The sequence below is a fragment of the Nematolebias whitei genome, chromosome 3 (assembly GCF_014905685.2).
Source record: "Nematolebias whitei isolate Nwh7 chromosome 3, NemWhi1, whole genome shotgun sequence".
NCBI classification, from domain to species: Eukaryota; Metazoa; Chordata; class Actinopteri; order Cyprinodontiformes; family Rivulidae; genus Nematolebias; species Nematolebias whitei.
In genome coordinates this window covers 35,040,138-35,043,984 of record NC_056500.1, presented here as the reverse complement: position 1 = coordinate 35,043,984, position 3,847 = coordinate 35,040,138, and positions in this window count along the sequence as shown.

The window sequence follows — 3,847 nt, the reverse complement described above, 5'->3', positions numbered from 1 at the left end:
ATAATAAAAACAGAATATAATCTAAGTTATCTTTATTAAAACAGAATCTAATCTAAGTTAACATAATAAAAACATAATATAAGTTAACATAATAAAAACAGAATATAATCTAAGTTATCTTTATTAAAACAGAATATAATCTGCGTTGACAATAAAAACAGAAACTAAATTACCATAATAAAAACAGAATATAATCTAAGTTGACAATTAAAAACTGAATATAATCTAAAACATAAGAACATAATATAATATAAATTAAAATAAAAACAGAATATAATCTAAGTTAACATTATAAAAACAGAATATAATCTGTTATCATACTAAAAACAGAATATAATCTAAATTAACATAATAAAACCAGAAAATAATCTAAATTAATAAAAAGAATATAATCTAAACTGACACAATAAAAAGAGAAAATAGTTGAAGTAAATATATAAAAACCAGAATTTACTTCCAATCAACTAATGAACTTGTAAAAGAACAGAGAAAACATGGACAACAGTTCAATATTTTATTGACTATAATCAATAAATGAGAATCATCATTGAAAGCTGCACGCTCTTATTGTGAAAGCTCTTTTATTGTCCCGGGAGGAGAGAGGATGAAGTTCACGGATGGACGGCAGTCAGAGAAGAAACAAACTGCCTCGTTAAGTGTTGAGGAACCGTTGACCAACGGGCAGAGTACAACCAGTCATTTATAAACTTAGGACGGACTTACAGACTGTTTTTCTGTCGCTCAGCCTGAAGAAGTGGTCCGACAGCACCAGAAGACACTGGAGTTGAAAGATAGAGGAAGTGCAGTTCTGATGAGGTTCTGCTGGTCCTACACCAGTCAGGCAGATCATCTGACATGAAGTTATTCCAGAGTAAACGCTCCTTTAAGTCTCTTTTCCATACAACACAGGTGGAATGTACAACTTAAAGGGATAGTTCAGATCTATTACCGGGGGGGCGTCTTTACTTGGTCTGAGCAGAACCACACCGAAGTGGATTGTTGAGATTTTAGGGTCCAGTCAGACGACCTGTTCTCGTGCTTTGTCTGTCGATCCGTTCGTCAACGGCTGAGTGAACACCAGCAGTTAAAACAACTCCACTTACACATTCACCAAGAATCCCGTTGGCTTGTGAGCACCATTAGCAGCAGCAGCTAGCTGTAGCACGTCCCATACAGCTTGGGTGGTTTCCTGCATGACTACCTTCATATTTCTACCAGAATAAGAATAGTATGAGAAACTGTCGGTAATGTGTTTACTTAAAAAGCAGCGTTTGAATAAAGCCTTAGAAAAGGTCGGAGTCGTTGAACGACGGCAGCTCCTCTCCGACTAGCCTTTAGCTCATCAATCCAGTCAGACTGAAAGTCTTTCTGTCCAAACTGAAGTTGGTAATAAATCGATCTACCTCTAAAGACGTGAACTACCCCCTTTAATTCAGAGCGCATCAAGCACAACAAGCATTAAAACAGAACGAGCTGTGTTGGAGGAAAGCAGGAAAATAAAAATATCTCGAAAAGCTTTTTCTTCACGATTCAACAAATAAAGTTCACATCCCGAAACCGTCTGATAAACCAGCGGGCCGGGAGCAAAGAAAAGTGCGTTCTCTCTTTTCAAACACTGCGAAACATGAAAAGCAACACTTGTAATAAACATGATTTTTATTTGTTCCTCTATAGTGCAACAACAGACGGCTGGAATGAAAGGTTTCATTAACCTGCAGGCAATCGAAGCTCTTCAGACATCTAGATTTGCTTTGCCACAGTAGCAGAACAGTTAAAAAGGCAACGTAATGATTGATGCATGAACACGAACATGCCAACAGTTTACACAGCGCTCTTTTTTTTTTATAGAAATAAATAGCTTCTTAAATAATCTCCATCTTTATATGAATCTGATGCACATTTAATATAAAGTTTCTAAGTACACAACTGTCAACACTACAGTTATACATGGTCTGTCTTCCAGTCACCAGCAGAGAGGGAAGTTTCTCTGTAAAACTCAGACCGTCATCTATTATCTTCACGCCACGTGTCGGCCATTTTCTCTTCTTATTTTCTACAAACATTATGTACAGAGGGGCTGATAACCAACGCAGGGATTGTCTAAAACTAAATCAACAAGGGCTTCATGGTACTCTCCACCCTGACAGCTAAATTGCACTCATTTCCCTTAAATTCAGTTCCTTCAGATAAACAGAAACTAGAGTTGAAATTTAAAAAACTCTATAAAGTAACATGAAGAAATGGACAATCATTTGTAGACATCATCTCATTCCTTGTTTCAACTCCAACAGGAACACAAATACTGACCTTTATCACCAAGAGTTTTACTCTAAAGCATAAAAAAAACCTGTAATTTGTTCGTTTGCCCTAAAGTCGTTTTGTTCTTCGGCTGTGCAGGACGTTGTTCAGTCAAAGTAAATGTTAATAAGCAAAAGGAACGTTGCACAAAAACAGCTGCAGACAGAGGTGAACTCAGCATGGGGATGAGCGTCACCTTACTTTCAGAATTATTTCTTAAATGGTTCTTTTCTTTTCCAGGGTGGAATAATTCAGGCTCAGAAGTATACATACAGGCTCAAATATACACAGACGTTCTTCATGAACGTGTTTGAATACACAGTTTGTTTGACAGCACTCTTTGGATTGGACAACGACAAAGTCCAAGAGAGTTGGTGAAGGTTTGAGGAGGTGAACTAATAATAATAATAATAATAAAGAAAACATGGAGCAATTTTCTAAACAATTTCACTGAAGCATTGGCGCCACCATCCCCAGAGAGGTGAGTTGAGCATCAGTCCAAGACAAAAGCCTTCTGGACAAACCTTCTACTGTCCAAAGACACAAAGTTGGAGCCAGTTTGTCCCCAACAACATGTCAAAGTGAGGCATTTAAACATCAGAACACAGTACCAGCTGTCAGACATGGTGGTGGTGTCATCATGCTGTGGGGCCGCTCCCTTCAGCAGGGGTTGTCAATCAAATGAACTCACATCAAAGATTTGGTAATTGTTTTAAGCTACAAGACGCAACCTGGGCTTGAACCCACGGCTCTGACCACCGAGCGACCAACCAGTTCATACAAAATGTTCAGGTTCAGGTTTTTGCCGGGAAACCAAACTGTGAGGAGATGTGGCCAAATATCAGCCAGAGTGGAGCCAGCAGCTGCCTGCCGTCGAGGACTCCCTGAAAGACGTCTGTATGTAAACATCTGAGCTCATATTATTAACCCTGAGAGGGTTTGAGAAAAGTTCACGACTTGTGCTCTCAGCTGTTCATGAAATAAACTGTCTGTATGTAAACTTCTGGCCACCTCTCCATGGGGACTTCAAGACACAAGTCTGAAATTTGTGCAGCAGAACAATATAAAAAGGATATTTGGTCCATAACGGGGCTCAAATAAGCATTCTAAATAAAAATATATTAATTTAAATTATTTAAACCCAGGGATTCAGGCTTTGCTGTGATGTGTTTCGTTAAGTCCTCGATGTCTTCTGAACCAAATCATCAGTGTTTGTCCTCAGACACAAAAAACTCCTTCAGAGCATCCAAACAGGCTGAGCAGCACCACTTGACCCACAACACACCGGCTCTGCTCTGAGAGTCACAGCAGAGCAGAGAGCAGGGGAGCAGAGAGCATGCTGCTGATCAGTTTGGTAGAGTTTCTGCTAAATGACACAAAAAGAGCAGCAGCCGAGCAGTTTCTGCTCTGATGAGCTCCATCTGAGTCCTGCAGAGTCACCAAACACTGCACCTGCAGGGAGGAGGCAGGGGGGAGGTGCTGCTGCACCTGCAGGGGGGGGGAGGGGGAGGTGCTGCTGCAACTGCAGGGGGGAGGCAGGGGGAGGTGC